Here is a 13,155-nt window from a genome sequence, read left to right on the forward strand (position 1 = left end):
TTCAGTTAGACAGTAATGCTGCAAAATGCTTTTTTAAATACTGTGGGATAATTATCTGTATTTCCTGCTTCTACTAGTTAAAAAGCAGAGTCTGTGGCTCCCTGTTTTATATGTATTGTTACCATTGTTTCTATCAATACTGTCTTTTATTTTTGCCAGAAATGTCTTGCTTATAATCCAATTTTCTTAGCTATGTTAGTAGCCACATTCCAATTTTCTATTCTACAGGAACTATTTTATGTTAATAAAAGATTTTGTTCTTTGAAATAAAAAAAAAACTCTTAAAGTAACTTTAGCAACAGTACTGACCATCCTCTCCCCCTGCCCCTGGGTATGAGAAGCTGTTCTAAGAGCTCTGCATCAGTTCCTCCATTTCATTTTCACAAGGAGTCTGTGTAGTTCTTATAACTACTGTTCATACTCCCATTATATAGAAACTGAGTCAGATTAAATTTGTCCAAAGTCACATAGATAATAACTGGTAAAGCCAGGATTTAAATCTAGACTTTAGATTCAACACCCCTACCTTCTCCCCTTCCTCCCAAATCCTCATATGCATTAGAATGTCGTAAGTCTGGCTGCTTCCCCCCTCAGAGCTTTCTTTCAAGCCCTTATTTTAAATTTACACCATTCCCAGACTCCTACTTTAAAGTTCATGGGACTCAGTTGTATAAACTATGGTTTATCTGTTTAAAAGGAATTTTATTTTCTTTCTACATATTTTGGTAGATAGGAATAAAATATTTTTATTAATTTAGCAAACATTTGTTCAGTACCTTGCACATGTCAGGTGCTATTTAGCTCTCAAAACACAAAGATAAAAAGGAAAGATAAGGCTTAAAGATGGCGGCTTGAGAAGAGAGATAGAAACATCCTGCCAAAACTAAATATAATACATAAGTGCAGCAAATACAACTAATCCTAAGAGAGCAACCGGAAAGGATCCTGCAATAGACTGCCTACATCTGGGGAAAAGAGAAGACTTCACGGAAAAGGGTAAAGTACCAAAGCTGTTATCAGGAGGAACCCAAGCCCTCCCCCAACCCTAGCTCACCAGCAGAAGGAAGAGAAACAGAGCAGGGAGGGGGCTGAAGCCTAGGACTGCTGAACACCCAGCCCTGGAGCTCTGCTCTGGGAGCACCAACCCACATTAATTACATGATGCTCTAGAGATTAGTCGGGTTGGAAAGCAAAGACAGGTGGAATACTTGGAGAGACTGACATTCCAGCCACTTGTGGACAACTGGTACCCACAACCAGACACTCTGGGAAAAATGAAATGTGAGCACTTTGAAAGACTTCCCAGCAGTGAAAGGGCTGCTGAAGGGACAAGGATTATACAGAGCTTGCTGCTCAGAAGAAAGGACAGGTGCACAAAATTGTCCTGGCACATTCAGCCCAGCAGGTTGGGAACTTTCAGGAGCTTCAGGTGCTCCATCCGCCTGGCTGGCAATGCACACTGAAGCACCCTACCATGATGTGCAGCCTGCCACTCCTTCCTCCTGGCTGTCATTAGTTTGCAAACCTGCTGCCCCCATTGTGCCAGGCCAACCAGAGGATGGCCCCGCCTATGGCAGCTACAGGAACGTAATGCAGGGGCTCCTTCCTGTGTACTCAGCCTACTGGCCCTGGCAGGCACTGCAGCTGGGAAGCAGGAAGGAGCTTTTTCCTCTCGGCAGGCACCAGTGCCACTCACCTGCGAACCCCACCATCACTCCAGGGGCTGGGAAGCTCCAGAGAGTAGAGCTGCTGGGTACTAGAGGGTCCCACCAACACAAAGTTATTACTCCATATTATTCATTACAGATATGAAAGAGCAAAAAAAGCTGGTACAAACCAAAATTCCACAAACACCAGAAAAAGGGCCAAGTGAAACTGAAATCACCAGTCTTCCTGATAAAGATTCCAAAATAAAGTCATAAACATAATAACAGAGCTACAGAAAAATAGTCAAGATCACAGGGAGGACTTCAAGAAAGAGATAGAAACTTTGAAAAATAGAGTATCTGAAATGAAAATCCAATGGAATAATTTAAAAGCAGATTAGATGAGGTAGAGGGGACAGTAAATGAAATAGATGTTAGAGAACAGGAATACAAAGAAGCTGAGTCAGAGAGAGGAAAAAAGGATCTCTAGGAATGAAGGAATATTAAGAGAATTGTGTGACCAAGCCAAATGGAGCAATATTTGCATTACAGGGGTACCAGAAGAAGAAGAAGAGAGAAAAAGGGAAAGTGTCTTTGAGGAAATAATTCTAGTTTTTGGAAAACTTTAAGGAGGATGGGTATTATGTCTTCCCTAAATGTTTGATGAAATTCAAGACCTCTGGCCCAGGGCTTTTGTTCTTAGGTAGTCTTTTGATTACCAATTCAATTTTGTTGCTGGTGATTGGTCTGTTCATATTTTCTGTTTCTTCCTTGATCAGTAGTGGAAGGTTGTATTTTTCTAGAAAGTTGTCCATTTCTTCTAGGTAATTCCATTTGTTAGCATATAATTTTTCATAGTATTTTCTAACAATTCTTTGTATTTCTGTGCTGTCTGTACTGATTTTTCCTTTTTCATTTCTGATTCTGTTTATCTGTGTAGACTTTTTTTCTTGATAAGTCTGGCTAAGTGTTTACCTATTGTGTTGATTTTCTCAAAGAACAAGCTCCTAGTTTCATTGATTATTTCTATTGTTTTATTCCTCTTGATTTTATTTATTTCTGCTCTGATCTTTATTATGTCTCTCCTACTGCCTTGGGTCTCATTTGGTTTTTCTTTTTCTAGTTTATTAATTGTGAGTTTAGACTGTTCATTTGGGATTATTCTTCTTTCTTGAGGTAAGCCTGTATTAGAATATACTTCCCTCTTAGCACAGCCTTCAATGCAACCCACAGATTTTTTGGTGTTATTTTTTTCATTTGCCTCCAGGGATGCAAAAATGGTACATTATTTGAAAATCCACCAATATTATACACCACATCAACAAAAAGAAGGACAATAGTCACATGATCATCTCCATAGAAGCTGAGAAAGCATTTGACAAAATTCAACATCCAATTATGATAAAAACTCTTAACAAAATGGGTTTACAGGACAAGTACCTCAACATAATAAAGGCTATATATGACAAACCCACAGCCAACATCATATTTAACAGTGAAAAGCTGAAAGCTATTCCTCTAAGATCAGGAACAAGACAAGGATACTCATTCTCCCCACTTTTATTCAACATGGTACCTGAGGTTCTAGCCACGGCAATCAGACAACACAAAGAAATAAAAGGCATACAGATTGGTAAGGCAGAAGTCAGTCACTGTTTGTAGATGTCATGTTATCGAATATAAAAAACCCTAAAGAATCCACCCCAAAACTACTAGAACTAATAACTGAATTTAGCAAAGTTGCAGGATACAAAATTAATACACAGAAGCTTGTGACATTCCTATATACTAATGATGAACTAGTAGAAAGAGAAATTAGTAAAAAACAATTCCAATCACAATTTCATAAAAAAGAATAAAATATCTAGGAATAACCCTAACCAAGAAGGTGAAAGACCTGTACCTTGATAACTACAAGACACTCATGAGAAAAATTAAAGAAGACACCAATAAATGGAAACATCCCGTGCTCATGAATAGGAAGAATTAATGTCAAAATGGCCATCCTGCCTAAAGCAATCTACAGATTCAATGCAATCCCTATCAAAATACCAACAGCATTCTTAAAAAAACCAGAACGAATAGTTCTAAAATTCATATGAAACCACAAAAGACCCCAAATAGCCAAAACAATTGTGAGAAGGAAGAACAAAGCCGGGGGGATTACCCTCTTCAATTTCAAGCTCTACTACAAAGCCTCAGTAATTAAGACAATTTGGTACTGGCACGAGAACAGATCCATAAATCAATTGAGCAGAATATAGATCCCAGATATAAACCCAAGCATGTATTGTCAATTCATATATGATAAAGGAGCCATGGATATATGATGGGGATATGACAGCCTTTTCAACAGCTGGTTTTGGCAATACTAGACAGCTACATGTAAGAGACTAAAACTGGATTATTGTCTAACGCCATACACTAAAGTAAACTTGAAATGGACCAAATACCTGAATGCAATCATAAAGCTCTTAGAAGAAAACATAGGCAAAATCTCTTGAATAGAAACATGTGTACCTTTTTCCTGAACACTTCTCCTTTGGCAAGGGAAACAAAATAAGAAATGAACAAATGGGACTACATCAAACTAAAAAGCATCTGTACAGCAAAAGACACCATTAGTAAAACAAAAAGGCATCCTACCATATGAGAGGATATATTTGAAAATGATATATACGACAAGGGGTTAACATCCAAAATTATTTATAAAGAACTCACATGCCTCAACACCCAAAAAGCAAGTAATCCAATTAAAAAATGGGCAGAGGAGCTGAACAGACACTTCTCCAAAGAAGAAATTCAGATGGCCAACAGGCACATGAAAAGATGCTCCGTATCACTAATTATCAGGGAAATGCTAATTAAAACCACAAGAAGATATCACCAGTTAGGGTGGCCAACATCCAAAATATAAGAAACAACAAATGCTGGCGAGGATGCTGAGAAGTCGGAACCCTCCTACACTGTTGTTGGGAATGTAAACTAGTTCAACCATTGTGGAAAGCAAAATGGAGGTTTCTCAAAAATAAAAATAGAAATATGTTTTACCCAGGAATTCCACTCCTAGGAATTTACCCGAAGAAAGAAAGATCCCTGATTCAAAAAGACGTATGCATCCCTGTGTTTATCACAGCACTATTTACAGTAGTCATGATATGGGGCCAACCTAAGTGTCCATCAGAAGATGAATGGACAAAGAAGATGTGGTAAATATACACGGTGGAATATTATTCAGCCATAGGAAAACCAATCCTACCATTTCCAACAACATGAACTGAGCTAGAGGGTATTATGTTCAGTGAAATAAGCCAGGCAAAGAAAGACAAGTACAAAATGATTTCACTCATTTGTGGAAGATAACAACAAAGCAAAACTGAACGAGCAAAACAGCAGCAGACTCACAGGCTCTATGAAGAGACTAGCAGTTACCAAAGGGGAGGCGTTGGCAAAGGTGGGTTGGGAGGAAGGAAGAAGGGTATTGTGTGGCATTGTGATTGGCACACGTGGTGTGGAGGTGTTCATGGGGAAGACAGTGTAGCACAGAGAAGGCAGCTAGTGACTGTGGCATCTTGCTACGCTGATGGACAGTGACTCTGGTGGGGTGTGGGTAGGACTTGATGACATGTGAATATAGTAAGCACAATGTTGCTCATGTGAAACCTTCGTAAGATTGTTTATCAGTGATAGCTTAAAAAAAGAAACAGCTGATACATACTAGTAGTTGATGATTTAGTTGTAGAGGCAGACACAAATTTGTCAATGATACGATCAGTATGAGAACACAGAGAAGTAAGCAACTTTTCCAAGGAAGCTAAAAGAAGGGGTTACATTAATTCAAAACATTTTGTTGTTGTTGTTATTGTTGAACCAGCTGTGCAAGTCCTGTCACAGAAACATTTTAGAAGAGATTCAATCAATATGGGAAGTCCATCCTCTGTGTCCCCACAGAAGCCTGTGTTTCTTCTGCTGCAGCACCATTATTTCACTGCACTGAGTGGCTTCCTGGTGCATGTCCGTGGATGGCCTGTAACCCTCTCAAGTAGCCCCACATAATGGCTCAAACTCTCCTGGGCAGGTGGAAGAGGATATGTACACTAGCCATCCTTGGTCCTGGGGCAGGTGCGGCTTAGAGTTGAGACTAAACTGTGTACAAAATTGATTGGCCTATACTGAAAAGAAAAATTAAATCTGGATTTTGTTCTTTTGACAACTGCATTTCTTAATCTAACCTCCTTTATCTAGATAGCCATTAAAAGAGGGAAGGAAAAAAGGAAAAAAGGGAAAATTTTGTCTTTCTTTGCTTTAGGTCACTGAAAAATCCTATTAATCCTTTAATTGTTACCCACCAAAGATTTGCACGCATTCTCCCTAGACAGTAAGCAAGCAGTTGATCTTACTTTATGAAGTAAATACTATTTGTTTTTAAGGGGGTCTACAATTTTACCTATCAGTGTATCAAGTGCAAAACATATTACTGATTTAATTACTTGCTACACACAAAAAAATTTGAGAAAACATAACTTATAGAAAAGTTTAAAAAATATCTCACAAACCTTGAATTTACTGAAGATGAGTTGCTAATAGGGTATTTCACACTCTGACAGTGTTGATAGTGATAGAACTTTCAACTTTTGACAATGACAGAAAGTGGAAAAGGAATTCACTTGGTTTTCCTTCTCAGGTTTCATTGACATTAAAAATATTTCCTCTACACTTCAGTTTTATATATAACATTTTCAGGTGAGGAGAAGTGGAAATGGTTCCTAATGCAAAACATGCATGTTTGAGCAGTCATTTTGTTTTCAGAAAAATTTTTAAGAAACTGTCACTTTAATTGAATATACAATATTCTCTATTAAAAAGAAAAGATTTTCACAAGAAACCCTAGTAACCTGGTCTCCATTAAAGACTTACTTTCTGGGTATTTGTGTATTTCATTTGTGCGTGTATCTCTCAGATTTTAGCCTATCCTGCCACCATAGCTGCCAGCTTCTCAAGGAAGCTGCTAGCTCCGAGTCACCTAGAAAGCAAATGCATATTCTTCAAATTCCTTAAACAGAGGAGTCAGTACAAGTCCGGCATCATGATGATATTTACCAGTGTGTGGATTTTATATTTGATTTATCAAGTGATGTTTAACACCTTAGGTTTCTTTTTCAGCTTATCTTCAGAAAAACTAGTTAATATGCTGTAATATTAGCTCATTCTATACGTGCTCTGTAAACTTGCTTTTTGATCATCGCATAACGTTTGTGGCAATAAGGTACATGGAGATGATTGCAGGGTCCACCCCAGTTAACTTGGACTGAAGTATAAAAAGAAATTCAGAGGTCACACTACCAAGAGAAACAATGCTGGTACCACAGATATGGTTCTTTGAAAGCTACAACTTCCTTTTCCTGCTAGTAAAGGAAATTGAACATGTGAATTTCTTCTACAAGACTCAGTGATTTGGTAGTGTGACTTATTTGCTCATCACACTCAATCTAAATTGTGGTCGCTGCCACTAGGCAGCCTCTGGAGTGTTCTGTGCATTCCCTTCCTTGTGCGTTTTAACACTCCCTAACCCACAGCTACCCTTGTCTGGCTACTTCTGCTGAAAAGCCTTCCCTCACCCCAGTGGGATTATTATGGAGGGTTCTCCCTCATGGTATCATAACTCAGTAATACCCTCTTCCTTTGCAGTAAAACTGTCTACTCTGCCTTCTCTTCTCTCACTGAATTCCCAGTCCCTTGGCATAGGACCTGACATAGCATAGGTGGTCAGTAAAAAAGAGAGTGAAATGAACCATAGAGAGAGATAAGAGTTTTAAGGCCTTTCTGTATCTAGTAGCCTTGCAAATCTATTTTATGTAGGTACGTTATTATTTCAATTTCCCAGATCATATGAGTACAGAAAAGTATATCTGTGACTAAAATATCAGACTTACCATATTTTGCTGTATTCTATTTTAAACCTCATTTAGGTTCCCTAATTCAGAAATTATGATCTTTTGGATCTAGTTAAACTAATGCTTAGTTATCTTTGGAAGTTAGAGGGGATGTGTGAGCATATGAGAAATTTGAACAAGATTTTAAGTGTATTTACCTTAAATTAGAGAATCAATTATTTTCTAATCCTAGTACTATTTTTACAGAAATAAGTAATGTGCTAATCAAAATTGTATCTGCTTATAAATACAGAGAACAGATCAATGGTTGCCAGAGGCAGAGGGTAAGGGGTGGGAAACATGGGTTGAAGGAGGTCAAAATGTACAAACTTCCATTTATAAAATAAACAAGTCCTGGGGATGTAGTGTACAGCTTGGTGACTATTGTTTATAATATTGTGTTCCATATTTGAAAGTTGTCAAGGGAGTAGATCTTAAAAGCTCACATCACATCACAAAGAAAAAGAATTATAACTATATATGGTGACAGATGTTAGCTAGGATTATTGTGATCATTTCATAATGATCATCATTTGTACACCTGAAACATTATAATGTTCTGTGTCTATTATACCTTGATAAAGAAATAAGTTTTATCTGTTTCAAAAGGTTTGCCAGGTTTCTCTTTTCTAAGGATTGTAATTTTGTTACGTTATATGTGGTTTAAAGTGAACTAAATTTCCTTACAAATCATTTCTATTCTAAACTAAATCAGTTTGATTAACTTGAATCAGAAGAATTTTACCAAACATATATACCCAAATATATCTCCTATGTATAATTAAATAGTTGTATCGTTATTCATATAAATGTCTCTGAAAGTTTCCCTTTGTTTCCTGCAGAAGATGCAGGGGTTCCTGAGTAGCCACATGCCTCAGTGGTGTGGCCAAAGTCTTTGTCATTGTCAGAGCCACACAGATGGGCCAAGGGGCATTGTTTCTACCATGGGGGTTTCTCTCCTCTTAAAGTTAACAACACTACAATACATGTGTAAGTGGTATTTTTTAAAATAATAAGATTTCTCGGCCATGTTTCAAATGGAGTTAGAACACTTTTTTCTTAAATTTGTAATGATTTAATTATAAAGGAGGTCCAGATTTATAGTTACCAGGAAAATCAATGACTTTCTAAAATCTGCCTGTTCAGATAAAACTGTGTAATTTCTATAATGTCCAGGAATCTGGAAGATTCTCAGTTTGGGTCAATTCTAAATTTGCTACCAAGTTCAGAGAGCTAGGTGAGTAAACAGAAATGCCTCAGTTAATTAAAGGCAACATCATTCTCTCCAACTGCATCTTTAAGTTCTCTGTCTTTAGATGAAGCCTGGAATATTCATTTAATTTCATTTTTGTTAAATGCCTGTCACTTGAGTAATTTTTTTCCCATTTGAAACTAAAAGAGTTATATTTTATTGCTAAAAAGGGTCCCTGCTAGCTCAACCTTCTTTGTTAGATTACTGTGAATTACAAAATTTCAGAGTTAATTTTTTTATCAAGAATATGTTTTGCATATTATCATATGAAGCTGAATTTTAAATATTGAAGAAAATAAGGGTGTTATTAGCATTAAAAAGACCTACATTTCTAATAGGCTAATATTAAAATATGGAGTGTTAAACTTTATTAACTGATAAGAATACTAGCTTTTTAATAAAAATTAGTGAGGAGTTTGAAATACTTTCAGAGGCTCCCCAAGTCTGTTGATAAATATGAGGGAAATGGAGGAAAGCAAGCAAAAACACCAAGAAAATGATGCTTACTTAAGACTGTGAGTTCATTTGTACATTTACCTAATGTAATTCCACCTAGAACAGGCCAATTATATTACTGGTTTGTGTATTCATTTTGATAACATAATCCTGCATCTAGCATGGACTTATTTATTTTGTCAAAAAGAAATCAGAAAATTGACCCTGTCAGATTTGCATGTATATTTGTGTTAATTATGCCCCCTTTGCAGATAAATTGCCATAGAGTCCTGCTTTGAAGACAAAGAACTGTCAAAGTCAGTGAATTAACCCTCTTTTGGAAAAGGGCTTCTATTAAGTAAAGGGGATATTTTCTTTTGTAACTGAGCTAAATAGAAAGTTGAACTCATTAAGATAGGCTTTGAAAGTTGTGATCTCTTCCCTGCAGAGAAGAAAGGCTAAATTAAATTTTCACTTAGTTGGACTTGTTCACTGTTGTTAACTCAGTTTAACCTTAATGGCCTTAAACAGAACTTTGCGTAGAGCAGAACCTAGTCTGTAAACTAAAACGTTCTAAATACACACAAAAACTTTAAACTAGTACTTTCTTCTTCTTAACCTAGTTTTAAGATACTATTACTTTATCATATTTTTAAAAAATTAACTTGAAAGAAAAGCCTGGAACTTTATGACATCTTTTATCCCTCTGGCTGTGTGCAGCTTATCTACAGCCACACCCAGACAGTATCCATCCCACCCTCATTTTTTCTGTAGTGTCTTCTTACTGTCTCTTTCTCTGTATCTCTACCTGTATCTCTGTCTCCTCACCTCTCATAATTATTTTCTTACTTCTGGCCTATCATATCTGTACAGGCTTAAAATATTACTACAGCAAATTGTATTTGAATAGATTGTATGGAAATATACTAGACACTAAGGAATTTATCTAGATTAACATAAACTACAGTCTAGTAAAAAACAATGGGCCTAATTCTAGAACACGCATCATACAGGATTATGAGCTTTATGTATAATTACATGCTGTACATGTTAGAGAGGTAAATTGAGCCCAGAACATATTACATGAAGTTATATTAAGCATTTTATCTTTGAACAGGGAGATTGGCATACCAGAAAATTTTTCATAAAGTTCGAACTTAATTTGTATAGCTAGTACTGATACTTGGACAGAAATTAGATCTTTATCATTATTGTTAATATAGGTATTTTTCCTTAATAAAGGAGATTCATGGAGATTAGAAATCTCATGAGTTTAAATCAACTAATGGGGTGATTACAGGGATGTTGTTTTAGAATGATTAATATAGAACTTCTATTTTTTTAAACTTTTTATTTTGAGATAATTGTAGATTTACATGTAGTTGTAAGAAATAATATAGCAAGATGACTGGTATCCTTTATATCCAGTTTCCCCTGGTGTCAGCATCCTGCAAAACTATGGTACAATATCATAGCCAGGATAATATCAATATTGATGTAGTCAAGATACCAAAGAATTCCATTACTGCAAGGATCACTCATGTTACCCTTTTATAACTGTATCAGCTTCCCTCACTTTCTTAAACCCTGACAACCACTGATAGGCTCATTTGTTTAGGAATTATTTTTTTCACTCATCCAAATTCCCTGGAGGTTCATTCACATTGTCGTGTGTATCAATAATTCATTCCTTGCTATTGCTGAGTGATGTTCTATGGTGTGGATTTAACAGCCTGTTTAACCTCTTACCCACTGATGACAGGTTGTTTCCAGATTGGGGCTCTTAAGAATTGAGCTGCTATGATACAGGAGCAGCTATGTAGATTTTGTAGAAATGTTAAGCTTGCATCTCTGTGGAATCCATGTCCAGGAGTGCACTGGGTTGTGTGGTAGTTGTATGTTTAGTGTTTTAAAAAACCTACCAAGCTTTTCCAGAGTGGAATTTTGCGTTTCCACCAGTAGTGCATGAACAACGTGCTTTCTCTGCATCCTCACCAGCATTTTGTAGTGTCACATGGTTTGCTCAGCCATTTTGATAGTATAGAGGTACCTCATAGTGTTAATATGAGTTTTCTGAATACCTAACTTTTCAAGTGCAGCTGCCATTTGTGTATCTCTTCAGTGAATTGTATGTTCCTGGCTGTTGTCCATGTCCTACTTGGATTGTTTATTTCTTTACTTGCAGTTTTCAAAGTTATTTAGGTTCTTGATCATGGTGTTTTGGTGGATATGTGTTTGCAAATACATTTTCTCTGTAGCTTATCTTTTCATCCTCTTAACAGGGTTTTTTTCAGAGAAAAGTTTTTAGTTTTGATAAAATCCAGTCTATCAATTGTTCTACTTCTATGGGTAATTTTTTTTTTATCTTAAGTCTAAGTACTCTTCTCCTAGCCCTATGTACTGAATATTTTCTGCAATTTTTTTTCTGAAAGTGTTATGGCTTTATAGTTCCCACTTATGTTCATGATCCACTCTGAGTTAAATTCTACATAAAATATGAGAACTTACTCTGAAGCTCATATTTTTCTGCCTACAGATATCCAAAGGCTACTTCCTTTATTGAATTGCCTTGTCACTTTTGTCAAAAATCAGTTGAGCATATCTTTGGAATCTTTGAGTTCTTTATTCTGTCTTATTGGTCTATGTCTATTCCTCCACCTGTACCACACAGTACTGATTATTGCAATTATATAATAAGTCTTGAAATCAGATAGTTATTCCCCCACTCTCTTCTTTTTCAAAATTGTTTCAGAGATTCTACTTTCTTTACCTTTCTTTATAAATTTTATCTTTTTCCAGCTTTTTAAGACAAATAAAAATTATATATATTTAAGGTGTGCAATGTGATGGTTTGACATGTGTACACATTGTGAAATGATTACCAGTCAAACTAATTAACGCATCCCTCACCACACATAGTTGCCTTTTGTGTGTGTATGTCTATGGTGAGAACACTTAGGAACTACCATCTTAACAAAGTTAACTATACAATATAATATTATTAACTTAGTCACTGTGCTGTACATTAAATCTCCAGAATTTATTCATTGAGTAACTAAAAGTTTGTATCCTTTGAGCAACATCTCCACATTTCCCCCACCACCCAGCTCTGGCAACCACAATTCTAGTCTCTCATTCTAGGAGTATGACTTTTTTAGATGCCACATATAATCCAGATTATGTGGTACTTTTTGTTGCTGGTTTGTTTGTTGCAATTATAAATGATTTATATTTTTAGTTTTGGTCCACACATTCACTGATAGTACATAGCAAAACAATTGATTTTTTATATCTGTTGTGAGCTTAGTGAGCTCACTTAGTAGTTCTAGGAGTTACTTTGTAGAGTCTTTGTAATTGTCTACACATGCAGTTTCATCCACATATAGGGACAGTTTTATTTCTTCCTTTCTGATCTGTATGTCATTACCTCCCCTTTTCTTGCTTTATTGCACTGGGAAGAACTTCCAGTCCTGTGTTGATGAGAGCAGATGTTCTTGCCTTGTTCCATCTCCAGTGGAAAGCATTCCCTCTTCTGGCATTGATTGTAGTGATAGCTGTAGGCTTTTCATAAACATTCTTTATCAAGTTGAGGGAGTTCTCTCTTTTTAGTTTTCCAAGTTTTTTTTACTACGAATGAATGTTGAATGTCATAAAATGGTTTTTCTCTGTTGATGAAATAATATGACTTCTTTTGTCTTTAATGTAGTGGAAGTGATTATCAAGTATCAAATAGGCTTTCCATGCCGCCTGTAATTAACCCCACTTTTTCATTCTGTATAATTCCTTTTATGTATTACTGAATTATATTTATTAATAATTTGTTAAGGATTTTTACATCTATATTCTTGAGGTATGTTGGTCTGTAGTTTTATTTTGTACTCTCATCATC

The 13,155-nt window shown here is 36.2% G+C and overlaps 1 protein-coding gene across 9 annotated transcripts in view; it reads left to right on the forward strand.

Moving 5' to 3' along the window:
- SPIDR (scaffold protein involved in DNA repair) overlaps positions 1–13,155 on the forward strand; it is a 462,021-nt gene that overhangs the window by 287,172 nt on the left and 161,694 nt on the right. The window contains exon 1 of one of the 9 annotated variants that reach the window (XM_073229488.1): positions 8,552–8,569. The exons of the other annotated variants lie outside the window; for them this stretch is intronic. The gene's annotated coding sequence lies outside the window, so the exon portion shown is untranslated. Of the gene's footprint in view, positions 1–8,551; positions 8,570–13,155 lie in introns of those variants that run through there. 9 annotated transcript variants of the gene reach the window in all.

This window comes from Manis javanica, chromosome 2, assembly GCF_040802235.1.
Source record: "Manis javanica isolate MJ-LG chromosome 2, MJ_LKY, whole genome shotgun sequence".
Lineage (NCBI taxonomy): Eukaryota > Metazoa > Chordata > Mammalia > Pholidota > Manidae > Manis > Manis javanica.